Source organism: Phalacrocorax carbo, chromosome 17 (assembly GCF_963921805.1).
Source record: "Phalacrocorax carbo chromosome 17, bPhaCar2.1, whole genome shotgun sequence".
NCBI classification, from domain to species: domain Eukaryota; kingdom Metazoa; phylum Chordata; class Aves; order Suliformes; family Phalacrocoracidae; genus Phalacrocorax; species Phalacrocorax carbo.
In genome coordinates this window covers 5,353,126-5,368,772 of record NC_087529.1, presented here as the reverse complement: position 1 = coordinate 5,368,772, position 15,647 = coordinate 5,353,126, and positions in this window count along the sequence as shown.

Sequence of the window (15,647 nt, the reverse complement as noted above, 5' to 3'; positions counted from 1 at the left end):
TTTAGGCACTCCCACCACCAACACTTTTCACCACATATTTTATCATTTGACTTCCTGGCTTAAATTCATGTTATGGCAAATAATGGATGGTAATACTTTCCCCCTTCCCCATGTTAATTGTCTTGTCTGACAACCTCCGCATTTGAAATGATTTAAAGCAAACAACGGTGCAGCGAGACCGGGAGACAAACCAGCACGAACCATCTGCGGGAGCCCTGCAGCTCCGGCTCTTCCCTCGCAAGTTGGTGGGTGGATCCAGGGGCCGGATCCAGACCACAGCGAGCCCTCCCCCCGCCCCGCAAGCAGCGCCCCAGCTCTTGCTGGGGTCACTGGGGTGCTAAGGCAGCTTCTCCCCAGTGCCTTGCAGCCCCCTCGGGGTGCTGGGCCGCCGCGCCTGCCCTTGCCACCGGCCCCTCCGGCTTTCCTGCCCAAAACATTGCTCTTCGTGAGGTGGCTGAAATGGGGAAACAAAACGGAGTGCTATTTGCAAATTAAAAAAAGCAAGGTGTAGTTGATTAGCAAATTAATTATTTCAGTACCCCCAGGATTATATTGTTTTTCTAAGTTCTGTGGGCCTGTGTAATTTACTAATTTCACAGTCACTGAACTTCCCTGGGAGTGAGAGTCAATCTCATCCACCCATCTAACACGTATACGCGATTTTGTGCAGAGGCACCGAGTCTACTCGCAGTGTCAGAGGGAAGAGGGTGCCCAGACCTTTCCCCCTGCCACTGACCCCCTGCGTGACTCTGGGCAAATCATTTGTTTTGTTTTTTTTCTTGTTTCTGAGGGTGGACGGTACCTTCCTACCCAACAGGAACACTATCTTCCTGCTTAGGAAGGAGTAACTTAACGGACTTTACTCAGTGCTGTCACTGGTTTCCCATATCTGTACAGAAAAAGGGCTGCTGCATTATTTGTCCTGTACAAGCAGATGGAGTAGAGGGTGCCTGATTCAAGAGGGTTTTTGCCATCAGCAGAATGCCAGCCTTTGGTGTCTGCCATCACTGTCAGGCAGAGTGTTTGAGAAAAATAGTGGAAATCAAACCAAATAGGACTATCCCAATAAAATATAGGGATAACACGCCTACACTGGGGGGGAACCAGCACTGCCCTCTGCCTACCTGCTGCAGATGCAGATCTTAGTTTGGGGTGACAAAACAGCATTACCTGGACCAGGTACTGGGGCACCACAAACTTCCCTCGCTGTTTGTGAAAATTAATCCGGAGCTCCTGGCTGTATTTATACCTGTCTGCTTAGTCCCGACCTCTGATTAATCATATTCTATATATAGATTCTGTAATTTGATACCACATTACTATACGATATCCTATGTCACACCCTATTTATATAGGCTTCTATTTTAAGGCTTCTGACAGGCTGTGGAGGCTCTCACCAGCGTGCCCTTCTTTCTCTCTGCTTTATCATATGCCCTCAAACGGAGGCAGCTGGGTTTATGCTGTTTGAGCCCAACAAAGCTCCCGGCTGCCAGCTGTCTGCAGCTCAGCACAACACTTTGTCGGCCCGGACCAGGTGGGCAAGAGCCAGGTACAAGGCAGACGCTGCGTGGGAGTCCGTGGCTCAAAGTGCTCGAACGCCCCGGCACTGCAGGCACGGAGGCGATTAAAGAGGTCACTGGCACGCACCAGGCAGGGCTTGTTAGCACTGCACAGCACTGCGCCGCTCGTGGCACCTGAGATACTAATTGAGCATCTGATTTCTATAGGGTCACCACTACACTGGCATGAAACTGGAGCATTGCAGTCAGGAGATGTGGCCAAATATATTATGTTATTTTTAAAAAAATGCATGTTTAAAGCCCCCGTTACCTTCCCTTTCTTTGCAGAGCAGTAAGCAGTGTTCAAAGTTTGGCTGTACACATATTCAGCTTATTTCAACACTATAGCGAGGACATGGCATGAACAGCCACGATCCCAGTACCCTCAAATGCATCAGTATACCATTTTCAAGATTAAAAAATCCAGATCATTTTGATCTAGAATGTGAAATTTCACTCGTTTCAAATAGTCTTTCCAGGAGAAGCCAGGGGCAGAGCTCAGTCCCCATGAGGGTCCTGCCTGACGATGCTCTGCTGTGCTCCAGGACATCCCTCATGCAGGGCAGAGCCGCACACCAACATTACCAGGGTCCAATTCTCTGTGCTCAGAAGCTCACTTTAAAAGACCCATACAGTTCTAAATAAATCATTCCTCAACAGCATCATCACTCATATTCCAGCCGGGCCTGGAGATCCTCGCCTGAACCGCTGTGTTGGTGAGGCAGCGTGGGAGGGCACGGGGCGGGGAGCAGCTCCTTGAGATTCACCCAGAGCTGGGCACAACCCAAGTGTCCCAACTCCCACGCGGATGCACTGCACCCTTCAGACTCCATCACCCCGCAGCTCCCTTCCTCATCGTGTTGCCTGGTGGATGGGGGCCAAGCTCCCCTGCTCCAGACCCTGTCTGTGTTGCCCTCCCCAGGGCTGCTGCAGAGGGCTGGGTGAGGCTCCCGAGTCGGGCAGTGCCCTCGCTCTGCAGGGCATCGCCTGCACTGGAAACGCAGCCCCACGACGGCGTTATCATTCCAAAGTTGCAAAAATGTCACGTGAAAGGCTGCTCACCCCTGGCTTTGTCATGCCACAGCCTGAACTGGTCTTTTTCCTGTTTGGTACTTTCAATGCATCGTTATTTGTTGAACTCTTGGCAGCAGGCTGTTAACATTGCATGTTACAACTTCTCATGTCAGCTGCCCCCAGAACCACGCACGCACGGTGCTACATAACCGGAATAGCTGATCAGCCAGCTGGGGAGACATCACCCCGCTCCTCTCCCTGCTGATGGCCTTTCATAACTTGTTACTGAGTTTGTCACTCACAAATTACTGGGCACTGAGAACTTCACATCAGCCAGGTCCCTCTGTGCTCTTCTCATGTCTCTATATCCACAGGTGAAGGTGGCTCCGGAGAGCACAGGCCGATGCATCCAACCCCAAACCAGCGTAACTGCGAAGGCACGGGAGCTTGTTTTGCTGACAAACAAGTAAACTTTGTTTCAAATGGAGAGTCCCTTTTTTATCTACGCTTCCTTCGGGGGCAACCCCAAACCCTACTGCACAGTTTTACAAAGTATGTTTCTCCTGCCTGTGAAATGACACTGTTTTCACTGATAACAATTATCTGAAGGAGTTTTCTGGGCTCACCTGCCTTGTGCCATGAGCGTGGCGCTGTCGTGTGCGTATGGAAATGGAAACTTCCCGAGGCGTTCAGACTCCAAAGCTCTGAGTCTGCAGAATTCCCTACTGATGTGTTTTTTTCAGTTGTTGAAATAAAATCTTCATTGCTGTAATTAGGTAATATTTGTAAAGCCTACAAGATTCTGGAATAAATGTCTGAAAGAAATTCACATGGCTGTTAGATAAATGTGTTAATACTAATGAAGATGGCTGGTGAGAACACATCACTCCTAATGATGTATGATTTATTTCCTTAAGGGTGTGCTAATAAACAAAACTAATTTTTAAAATCTGGCACATTTATTCCACATATGCTCTCATATCGAATAACCTACTCTAACCACAGCATGGTCTCCCTCTTCTCCCCTTTCTGAAATTTCTCATTAACACTTGCCACGCTGGGCTCTTGATTACAAGGACAAGCACTCCTTCCCACCCAGCACCCGAGATATTAAAACCTGGTGTCCTCGGTCCTGGCCTGACAGCCTGCCTGCTGCCAGCCGGAGGGGCCTTCCAAAGGTCACTCAACCTCTGCGAAGGAGCTTGGGCGTTCGTCCTCGTCCCGACCCAGGCTTTGCAAGGAGTCCCTGGACAGACCTCCGAGCCCTGGATCAACGACATATTCTCAAACTACCCTAAACCCCCACCAAATTTTACGTCTGTAGGCTGTTACCATTTCTCTTGCAAAACTGGAGAAGCTGCCCCGAAGCTCACAGAGGGAAGCGTTTCCTCTCACTTCGCAGGGTCAGCCTGGCGTTTGCAGCAGCTCCGTCACCGTGGCGTCTGTGCACAAGGCAAAATGCAGCGGGAGAGCGGAGCCGGGCTGCATGCCGACGGAGCTCTGCGGGCGCCTGCCGTGCGCTGTGCGTAATCCCTGCTCACTGCTGTTCCCTCGGATGTCTTTACACAAAATCAATAAGGTGTTAATTCGAAACAAATCTTTTCTGCATACGTGCAGGAGATTATGTCCCCCGCAAAGGAAGCCCACAGGAAGGTTCCCGTCCCACCTCCGTCCGCAGGCTGGACAAGCAAACATGCACAGCAGAGTCCTCTGCTTGCTCCAGTGTTTGAGGAATGGTTTAGGTCTGTGTGTGCTCTGGAAAGAGATGATTTCCTGCCATAGCTTTTAAAACCCCAGATTAATATTCTACAGAGCTGGTGCTTCACCTGGGAGGGAAATGCCATTTCCAAACACCGACGCGGTTTTCATTCCCCTGTTTGAATTCAAGTAGTTTCATATGTAAGATACTGACTTGTTCAGCTTTAAAAATTACAATGGAAATGCTTTTGCATATCTCCAGAGTACACACCACCACCGCGAGCAGCTGTGCCAGCGGGCAGGGTGGCAATGCTTAAAATGAGTCACTGGACACAGACAGTGACGGTCGTGTTCAGGGACCCAGCGCTGCCCCAGCACACTCCAGGACACCGGGTCGGGACCTGGGGTAACTCCTGCATTGCTGCAGAGCCCTGGGAGGGGAACGTGCATCGCCTTCACTCTCCAGAGGAAAAGCGAGTGGTGGTAGGCACCAATAAAGCATCCTGACCCTTCAGTTTTGTGTGGAAATCCCTGTCTCGGACACCCCAGGGTTGAGCCAGGGCTGTGCCCGGTGCCTGGTGACGGCCAGACACACGTTGTCCCCAGACGGACACATCTGCAGAGCCAGGCTGCTGCTCACTGTGATGCTGCTCACACAACATGCTGTAATAAACTACAAGTGTTTCAAATTTAGAGAGAAACAGGAGGGAAAATGTTTGAAAACATCAGTTTGAGAATTAGCAGAAATGACTGTTTTCCTTGGGGTAAATCCCCTCCGCTGAGGTCCAGCTTGTGCCAAGGAAGGGCACGAGGCCAGGCCAGGGAGATGCCCTTGCAGGGCCATCACCCCCGGGGCTGCAGCTGCCTTTAAAGCCCAGGCCCAGGGTAGGAGAGAGTGAAAATTGCTGCTCCTTGCCCTACGCATCTTGAAGATACACATTTTTTGTATGACTACTACAGCCAGAAAATCCACCTTTGCAGGTGTGTGCCCAGGTGCCGTCCAGGCTCCAGGGCCTCTGGGCAGGGCTGCCCTGCACGCCACGGCTCCGAGACAAATTACTCAGCCCCGCTAACACTACAGTCATCAGCAGCGACAACGCACACCATGGTACAAAACTGCAGGTAAACACATGAACAGGCGGAGAAAACGTGCAGGTCCAGTGAGGAGAAGGGTGAGAAACACCTTTACAGGGAAAATCAAGGATGGATGCGAGGCTTCTTCACGCAGCGGAGGGCAAAATGCCACTGTGTGATGGGCGAGACTGTTGCGCCCTCGGTCTGACAGTGCAGCACACGCAACGCTGGGATGATGAAATGTTTCTTTGAAATAAAGAATTTCCAAGACAAAGAATAAAAATAATCTGCAACAGGAAGCCATCTGCAAACCTGTGCATCTTTAACTGCACTTATTCGTTGCTGCTTTTTTTTCTGTCTAAAAAAATCAAGTAAACTCCTGAGTTTTACATGAAAACAAAAAAATATAGTTAAAACATCTATGAAACGGTCACACAACCAAAATATATGCTGTAGATGTTAAACCTTCTATCAGAGAGCTCAGCTGTACTTTTTTTTTTTTTTTAAATCTGCAAAATATAATTAAATTGGTGTTGGGGAAAAAAAAAAAGAAAGAAGCCCAGTCCAAACCCTTATAAGGATATTTCAGACATGCTGAGGTTCCTTTTCCATAAATGTTAAGCAGACATTTGTAAACATAATTGGAATTTACTGCACACGTGAATAACTGCATATAAATTAGCCTGTATCATTGGGGTTTAAGAAAGGGCTGCAGGTCCCCCCCCTTGTCGATAAGATGACGGCGTTCCCAGCGCACATCCCAGCTCAATTCCAAATGTCAATTTTCTACATTTTAATTTTTTTTTTTTTGCATAGCTGTTGCCTTGTTACATTTATCATAAAGCCTCTATAGATGAGACATTCTGCTGAATTTTGTACATTTCCAGGTTTGTTTACCAGGCTGATAGTTATTCTTTTGGAAAATTGAGAGTGGTATTGTCAGGGATTGCTTAATATTAATGATGGCGACCTGGGCATCTGAGGGAGCTGAATGAGCACAACTTCATTTCAGCATTCCTCATTTTTTCCCCTATTTTTTCCCCTTTCCTTTTCTCTGCCTTCTCCTTTGTTAAGGGCAGGACGGCACAAGGCGTGGAGCCCTCTTGCCCTAAACCTGCAGGGACCTGAGGCCAGATCCTGCTCCTTGTCAAGTCAATAGAAAAATGGCCGACTTCGATGGCTCCAGATCAAGCTTTTAAGCACCCGCTTAACTTTATGCCCAAGGGCTGAGAAGTCCCAGTGAAGCCACAGTGAAGCCTGCGCACCGTGATGAGGGCTGAAGCTCTTAGTGGAGGAAGGATCCTCCTCCTCCTCATTTTCTTCTCCATCCTTCTGTCCCCATCCCGCTCCGATGGAAAGTTGGGAATTCCTTACCTGGAACAGAGGGGAGGGCGGGTGGGGCACAGGCAGCCTGTGCAGCCTTGGTTGAGTCCCGCATGAAAAGAGGTGTCCAGATACACATAATTCAGCTAAACCGAGGATTACTTCAGATTTGTATCGAGTCAGTCAGGAGCAGGATTTACACAGAGCCCCTTCATGTAAAAGCACAATTTTATGCAGATTTAGTGAAAACAAAGGGTTGCGTCCACTTTCAGGGACACACTGACACCCAACTTATATCAGCCCAGCTTTAATCTGAGAATTTACAAGAGGAAATTCAACTAACCCCACCAGTTTTAAGCAAATATGAGCCTAAAACTGATAGGACTGGGGTGCTGAAGCACCTCTGGGGCACAGACCCACAAGCTCCCCAGCTGGGAAGGACCACGCGGCTCAGTGGAGAGAGGCAAATGCAGGAGGGGAAATCCCTCCCGCCCTGGGATGAACCCCCGGACAAGGCTGCAGCCCTGATCCCAAATCTGTTGAATTCCAGGGAAAACTGGACACGGGTGTCTCTGCATCAGGTGCTCCAGGTTGGTGGAGACAAGGGCGTGTTTGGTGGAGCCGGATGATGCCACACACAGACGGCCACTGGCTGAAGGTAAACATCAGTGTTAGGCCACGACACCTTATGAAATTCCGCTCACCCAGTGCACGGGAGAGACCGCGGCACCAGCAGGAATACCAGCAGTTTGCGTTTTAAGTCACAGGCAGCCCAATTAAGGTAAGGTTCATCAGTGTTCTGTGAGTCTGAACCTGCTCTGCCCCAGCCAGGCGGGCAGAGGACAACCCTGTGCCCTGTGCAAGGGGACGCTCCTGCATGCAGCCCCCCGCCGGCAGCCCCCACCCCCGGTGTGCCCCAGCCCCTGCCATGGCACGATCGCCTGCGTTCCCAACAGTCCCTTCTTTATGATAATGGCATTATCGAGTGTGCCAACGAAGTAACCGGGTGATTTATCTCATTGTCACTCTTCAAAGGTGCATTTGTTTACCATCCATCTCTCGCCCCCGGCTCGCCATAAGCTCTGTTTGTTTGGAGGGGGACGCGGTGCAGGAAGAGCAGGGCTGTGAACCCAGCACAGATCCCCGCGCCCGCCGCCGTTCTCACCTTGACTCCGAGCTGCTGGAGTCGGCGGGCACAGCCGGCGCGGGGGTGCCTGCGGCTTTCCGAGGGATGCTCTCAGAAACGTGTGACCGGGGAGTGCTGACCTGAATTTAACCTTTCTCCGTGCCCCACGTTTGATGGGGAGGGGAGGTGAGAAATATGGCAGCCTGGCCAGAGCCGGTGACAAACTGCCGGTGGTTCTTGGGCCGAAGGAGGTGAGATGATGGGGTGGGGGGAAGCACCGCAAGCCCATCCCTGCAGGACCCGCTGGGCAGAGCTGCCCTATGGCTTGGTGGGTCTTCGGGCCGCACCATCGCTTTTTGATAACAAAGGTGCAGTACTTCCCTTTGCTTTAGGAAAAAAGGGAAGGATGAAGAAAGCAAAAATGAAACAAAAATCTTTTTTTTCCTTGTTTTTGTTCCTAAAAAGACAAAAAGATGGATTTTTGGTCTAAATGCCGGGGCCAATCTGGCCCTACAATCTCACATTAATTTTAATCTTGCCAGACCCAGCTAAGCAAGGGAACGGCTCCGCCAGCGAGGTTTAGGCAGGGATCTCTGCTGGTGGAAACCACTGTTGTTTGCAATCCAGGCACATGGAGCTGTGGCCCCTGCAGATGCTGCCCAGATAATTGCCCTCTCGAGGCGCCGGCAGCACCTCTCCATCTAATTAAGTGCCAAAGTGGATGGAAGGGACGGGGGGGGATGAGGAAGGGTGCTTGCACCATGGTCGGGAGGTGCGGGAGGGCTGGGCGTGGGGGACCCTGCCCCACGCCTGCCTGCCCACGCGGCAGCAGCTCCTCCCTGCCGGCACCTCGCACCGGCGTGGCCACGACTCGCGGGCACCACTGAGCCTCCCCGGTCACCCTCGTGTGGCACAATGGTCATTTTCTCATTCAAAATTATCAACAAAGTGGTTTTTTCCAGGCCAGTCCAATTACTTTCAAACACACCTATTTGATTTTAACGTCAAAGAGGTTTTCTCCCTCTCTCAAGTTGTTTTCAATTAAAAAAAGTCCTGGAGCACCAGACAGAATAATAAGCAGACTCACTATTTAGTCATAGAATCACCTGAAATCTCTCTGAGGAAGCATATTTTTCACTGAAAAATACTGGAAAAATCTGTATGAAAGTTTTTCCTTGACATTTTCTTGTTTTAGAGGAAACAGGAGAGCAATTTTTCCCCATCACTTTCACAGTTTGTTATTTTTTCTTCCCTCTCTCTACTCATCCCCAAGAGTTTCCTCCAGGATGGCCGGTCACGCAGTAAGAAAAAGAGGAGCAGGATGAACAAGGTATTGGGAACCACTGAGAACTGGACACATCTCAGCGAGGAGAAATAACCAAAGTTCTTTTGTTTCAGATGCTTTGCAAATAAATATAAAAATGTTTTAATTCTGGAAGCTGACCAAGATAAGGCAGTTTTTAAGGTCTTCCTTGCAAAGGTAAGGTTTCTCAGCTTTTATCAGACTTGTTTTTCCAGCAACACTTAAATTTATAATCCTTAAGAGCTGAGTAGATAGCCTGGAGCCGGCAAGATTGGGCAAGTGAGAACAGCCTGAGAGGGGGACTTGGAGGGCTGCATTTTGTCCCTGGCTCAGCCAATATTTGGCTGTATTATCCTGGGAATGTCACGATCCCTACTTGTGACCCTATCACCCCATTGCAGAATGGAGATAAACTATCTGCTTCATATGGGTTTTGTGATTTTAAAGCATAACCCTTTACAAAATGCTTTGAGATCCTCAGATGGAAGCAGCTACAAACGACCACTGGGCATCCTCTCTTCCAAGCCACCTTCTGTGCATCGCTCAAGTGTGGCTCTTTGCACTTACCAGTAGTTTGCAGCTGATACTCTGCCAGCTGAGAGCTGCCAAACGGAGCCCCCTCCGCCTGCCCCGTCCTGCGTGCAAAGTGTTGGGAGGAGCCCAGATGGACCTCTCCTTCACTGTGCATGCAGTTTCATAGTTGTGGAATCAGAATTTATGGTAGGTATTTAATTTAAAATAAAATTCACAAGCAATTTGGCTATTTTGAAGTCCTGACCCAAACGCTGCTGAAGTCAATGGGAACTTTTCCTCTCCCCAACATCGATTCGAATGACATCCCATTGTTTTTTCCCTGTTGAACTTGATGTATGAAGAACTTTGCTGCGGTTCCAGCTGTTTACATGTGCAACACAGCTGGATGAACAGAGGAAAAAGCACTTTGCTGAGAGCGTGAGGGAGATGTACCTGCGCCAAGCTCAGTGGTGAGCAGGGAGTGCTGCCAGGAGCCGGCCACAGCACCAGGTCCTTGTCGTGGTCAGGGTGCTGTAAACCCAGGGCTACAGGGTGAAACCAGCAAGTTAATCTGGATTTCTGGGGGTGTGTCGTGGTTTAACCACAGTTGGCAACTAAATAGGAGTAGCTGTTCACAGACTTGACTTCTCAGCTGAAGTTAGACTAAGGGAGGAAGGGTCGGGCTGAGCTGAGGGTGCTGGTTCATCCCTGAGCAGCGAGGTGCGCACGTCCTGCTGCCACCCAGAGGAGAGCGGGGCAGCCAGCCCAGGGATCGGCACAAACCACTGCAGCTCTTCAAAGCATCATTTTCTGACTGGCTAAATCAGCGAGGACAAAGACCCAAAAGCTCTCCTGGCCAGAAAAGCTCCAATTCATGAGATTCTGGAAACCACTGGCCGCTCCAGACTGCCATTTAATTATTACTAGTAAGAGTATTTGCATTACAGTGGCATGCTGAGGTTTCATCTGGGATGGGGTCACATCATGACGGGAGCTCTTGTGTGTGACAGGAGATGGTCCTTAAACCAGCGCCAGTTCCTAGTCATAAGCTCTGTTCAGTTACACTGATTTCTGTAACACCCCGTATATTCGAAACACGGAGTTGGCACATATTTGTTTGCACAACCACAGCGTTAATCAGCACAACAGAGAGGAAGATGGAGGAGGAGGCATGATGCCTCCCATCTCCTAGTTGGAAACTGAGGCATGGGGGGCTAAAGCTGGAAAGGGTCTGGTTGCCAGACTTGGCAGAGAGCTCTGACAACCCCTGCCTGCAGAGTGACTGCCACGGCGTGCTGGCAGCGCCGGAGGCAGCTGCTACAGCTCCTCAATCCTGTTGTAGTGCCACAGCCACAAACCCCATCCTGTGACGGTGCCGCCCCACGTTACACCACAGCCTGTCCCTGCACCACTGCAGAATTACAAGGTGAGCTTGTGTCTGGAGATAGCGGCGCTTTGCTGGATGGCACAGAATAGCAGTGGTGGGGGTTCGCAGTAAATCTCTGGCTTCCTTGTACAGTTTTCTTTTGCTTTCCTTTGCTGTAGTTAATCTGGATTGGGTGTCCACTTCCACTCCCTGAATTTATGGCCAGAATCTGCTATAAACGCCGGGCTCTCATGCTCACATTTTGGTGGCCTTTTAAGGCCCATTTTTACTATGGCACAGTACAGGCTAAGGCATCATACTACAAGCAACGTAATGGGAACAGCTTAGATTTAATGGGACAACTTTGAGCCGAGCTCCCTGCTCCCAGCTGGGGCAGCCAGAGCTGCTCCAGCCCACGGGAACCAGCACCCAGCTCCCACGGGGATGCCACTCTCCTCCGAGACTCCCAGCACCCAGCTCTCGCCGGCATGCCAGTCCCCACCGAGACACAAGGCTGAGCCAGAAACCAAAACCTGAGCCTGCCAGTTGCTTTTGTCCGGGATTTTCACGCCCTCCTGCCAGCCGAACATTGTGCCAAGGGGTCTGTCGCATTTAAATATGCAGAATTATCTATTACAACGCTTCAATATTTATTACATAGATTTCACTTTAACTGCTTTGTAAATCATAGCAGAAATAATGGCCTTCCAACTGAGAGTCATATGCTGTAATCAACCAACAGAAAGTGAAGATTGTAATTTAAAGTATATATTAAAGTCCTTATGTGAACATTTTGTTTAAATTAAGAGGTGGGACATGATTCAAACAATAAGGCCTCACCAAAGATAATTTTTCCTAGCAAATCAGTCAAGGGTTTAGAAGGGGGCTCAGGGGGTGCAAAGGAGCAATCTTGACCTCCCAGGACCATAAATATTTTTTGTTATCAGGTTATTTGAACAGAAGACTCTCCCCAGCCAACATGGTCTGTCTCTACGTGGCACCTTGGAGGTTTCAATGGTGGAGCCATGCTCGCCCGCCCGGCAGGGCCAGCTCCGTGCGGCAGCAGCAGAGCTGGACACAGTTCGGCATCCTTGGGCCGTGGCCAACCTCCCTCGGGCAAAGCCGTGCCACCCTCTGCGCGGGCTCGCTCGTGCTCTCCAGCCCCGTCTGTCACATCCTTCCCCGGGCCCAGCGCCCCGACACGCACCGTCTGCTCTGCCTCCAGCACTGGGCGGCTCCGTTTTGACTCCCCGCAGCCAAGCTCCCCGCTACACCAGCCCACTTGCAACCGCAAACCCAGTCCTGTCTTGCTGCAGCATGCTGTCGTGCTCCCGAGCTGTGCCACTGCTGCTGCTAAACCCGTGGCGAGGTATCCAGCTTCCCACTACCGCCTCGCCGAATTGCACCGTGAACACACCTCCCAGTGCTGGCGACGTGGAGCCCCTCGGCCCGGAGCGGGAGCCCTCCCTGCCCAGGCCTGCCCTTCGCACCCACAGAGGACCTCTTGGATACGACTGCCATTACTGTTTGTGCAACGCTGCAACCCTACAGTGAAGCAAGCAAAACTCAAGGTATGTCACCTCCAGGATGGGGATGCCCTAAGAGACCTCATGGTTAGGACTTCTCTGAGAACCTTCTCCTGGTGAGGGCTGGAGGTTTGCAGCCCAGTCCTACACAGAGATCTCGGGGCGTTTATGAGCTTGGTTTTTGTAACAGATCATGGTATTCCAGTATTTATGAAGCCTCCTTTCAATAATTATCACGCTGTTACATTGGTGAGTTTCTTGACAAGTTATTAAATCATAATTTGTAATTTAAATGCCAGCTTTTGGTGTGCATGCTTGCTCAGGATAAGCTCATTTTCATTTTTATTAAACATCACCTATTAAACACAAGGAGAATTTTCTTAGGAATAACAAAAAACACCACAGGTGCCTTATTTCCCTGCTCGTGTTGTAATGGTTTCAAAATAATTCCCCAAACATGTAACCATAGCAAGGGAATTGTTATGTGGTTTAGGGGAGGACTGAGGTCTGCAAAGACCCTTCTCCAGATGCGTGGGTGCTGGATGGCAACTTCCCTATGTTTTCCCTCCTTGCCAGCCCCTGGAGACAACAAACCCCCCAGCTGCAGGCTTCCCATCATTTCTTAAGGCACCACCACCTTCCAAAACCGAGGATCACTCACATAAAACCAAAGGAAAGCTCGGGACGTCTGAGCTAGACATCAGTATCCAAAGCACCCAACTTCCAGAGGTATTTCAGAGGTTCATGACATGGCAGTCATACTTCAGTGCCACCCAGTACTTGGTTTTCAAGCAGATGGTCAATTAATTATGCTTGTTTGGCATTTACAGGGCCTGGCCCTGGGCTCAGTGTCCAAACTGGGTACTCCCCCATCGCAGGAACGGTTGCAGCAGCACTGCTGGCTTCGTCCTGTCCAGCGTTATTCTCCCCACCCTGATGGAGTTACAGGGCGAGGGGTTGTGTGTCCGTGAAGCCCAGGACTGAGTCCATGGTGTATGGCACAAACCGTCCAAAATGGGACCACACAGCTGTTTTCATCTGAAAACAGGAAGTAAAAGGAAAAGAATAACTCCAGTGCAAGAGACGTGGGGTGAGAAGATGTTCAAAAACATCCCTCGGGATGAAGGGTCATGCGCTTGGCTGAGCCCCCTCTCTCTGGGCTGGATTTTGTGCTAAAATCCTGACTTACTTGGGGGCTGATGGGAAAAGGAATTACCCATTTCCCCCAAATGATTTTCATCTCCAGACCATACATTCTCTGTGATCAGACTGATTAGTTAAATAAATCATCCTTACCTGAAGATAATCCATTTACGCTTTATAATTAAACACAATTATGACAATTTGTTCTGCTGCCTGCCAGATTGCATCTGCAATCGAAGCTGAGGGCAAGAAACTTTCGCGGATGTGTTTACCTCCAGGCCAAAAAAACTGAGCAGAGAAGTACCGAAAGCACACCTTTTGATGATGGTGCTGAAGATTGGCTGGGAAAAAAATAACAACAAAGAGATTGGGGAACTAGTTGAGATGATCGGTGTCCTCTGGAACAGCTGTGGGCTCCTCTTGTGCCAGAGTATTAGGCTGGGTCCCCTCTGCGCTCCTGACAGGAGCAGGAGGAGCGCGGTTGCAGGGCTGCGTATCCCCCCTGCCAAATGCAAAACCAGGACTAGGCGCAAATATGAATACGGCAGTATTCTTAACACAGCGCTGTGCCCTTTTCGCAGTCCAACAAGACAAGAAAACACATCCCATTTACTCTGCCAAGGGCTTTTATTCAGATCAACTTTCCTTCAACTTGCTTGCACAGAGTGAAATAATGAGCCAGCTTAAATAGATGTTAGAGACCTTCCCGTTATTTAAAAGCCCTCTGCAGTCCCTCTCCCCTCCCCTTGCCACAGCGTGCTCAAGTTCAACTGCATGCGAGTACAGCAGACTATGTGCTGTTTGTTTTGGGTTCAATGGCATCTCATTTACACGTGTTAATTGCAACTAATTGGCACTAATTGGATGAACAGGAAACCCTCTGGGAGCACTCATACCTTTAATTTGTAGTAAATATCATTAATTAACATACGCTAATTAGAGCCAATTAACATTGATTAAGGGTTGCCAGCTACTTGGAAAGTACAACTATCCATGTTGTATTAAGTCAGCACAAAATATGATGCATGCTTTAAGTATAAAAGAAGAGGGAAGCTAACATAAGGCAGCATCTGGGCCACGCGCTTGCTTGCTGGCTGGCTGGACGCGTGCCGCACATGGGGCACGTGGAGCTTCCACACCGCTCCCAGCGCAACCCTGGCACTGTGCAATCTCCTGTGGCCAAAACACAGCAAGGGGAACAGCGTGCTACGCACCACGTACCGTACCTCATGCCCACAGGTGTGGTAGGAGAGAAAATGCATCTCTGAAATGAGGTGTTCCTAGCCAAAGCATGTGAAAACCAACATTTGGGGCTCCAGGGAAGCTCGGTACCTCCTTGCAAGAAGGTCTGTTAAAGGGGATCTCTGGCCTTTAGAACAAAAGTTAAACCAGCCTATGTCCATTGGGACCGACACAATTCTTGTGGGATTCAAGCACAACACGTCCCACCACACTGGCCCGGATGGATGGGGCAAAGCAGTGACTTTGCTGGCTGGATGAAGGAAAAGGGTCTGGTCCCATCCAGCACCTACTGCTGGTGGGTGCTGTGCCACATCTCTGGGGGGCTGCAAGGAGAACCAAGGCAGTTCTGTCCCTGTAGAAAACCACCGTCTCACTATGGAGAGCCCCAACTGGGCTCCCAAGGGATGCTTCTGCATGCCTGGGCTTGGCAAAACTCCCCGCACAGGCTGGTGACGTTACGGAGAGGTCAGCCCAGATATTTGTACAGCCGCTGAGCTGGATCCCTGCTTTGCACGGTCTTGGGGGGCAGGCAGGTGTGAGGATAGCTTCAAGCCTCTGTACCTTATAGAAGGACCTCTGCTGAGCACAGCTATGTGATCCAGTGAATATGGGTCACTGCGTTCCCGGGGTCTGCAAAGAGCCTGGGGCTGCTCTGCAGAGCTCAGCCCTGCTCGCTGCCAAACTATTTACCCTACAAAAGATGGAAGGTGTAAAATAACACAGCGAAGCTCCCGCACAGGGTAAAATCCCGCTGCCCCCA